The sequence below is a fragment of the Bison bison genome, unplaced genomic scaffold (assembly GCF_000754665.1).
Source record: "Bison bison bison isolate TAMUID 2011002044 unplaced genomic scaffold, Bison_UMD1.0 scf7180017864491, whole genome shotgun sequence".
NCBI classification, from domain to species: domain Eukaryota; kingdom Metazoa; phylum Chordata; class Mammalia; order Artiodactyla; family Bovidae; genus Bison; species Bison bison.
The window spans coordinates 11,182,628-11,182,956 of NW_011495050.1; positions in this window are offsets into that span (position 1 = coordinate 11,182,628).

Here is a 329-nt window from a genome sequence, read left to right on the forward strand (position 1 = left end):
GGCTTTTTAGTTCCTCTTCACTTTCTGCCATAAGGGTGGTGTCATCTGCATATTTGAGGTTATTGATATCTCTCCCAGCAATCTTGATTCCAGCTTATGCTTCCTCCAGCATTTCTCATGATATACGCTTCATATAAATTAAAAAAGCAGGGTGACAATATACAGCCTTGATGTACTCCTTTTCCTATTTGGAACCAGTCTGTTGTTCCATGTCCAGTTCTAACTGTTGCTTCCTGACCTGCATACAGATTTCTCAAGAGGCAGGTCAGGTGGTCTGGTATTCCCATCTCTTTCAGAATTTTCCACAGTTTATTGTGATCCACACAGTC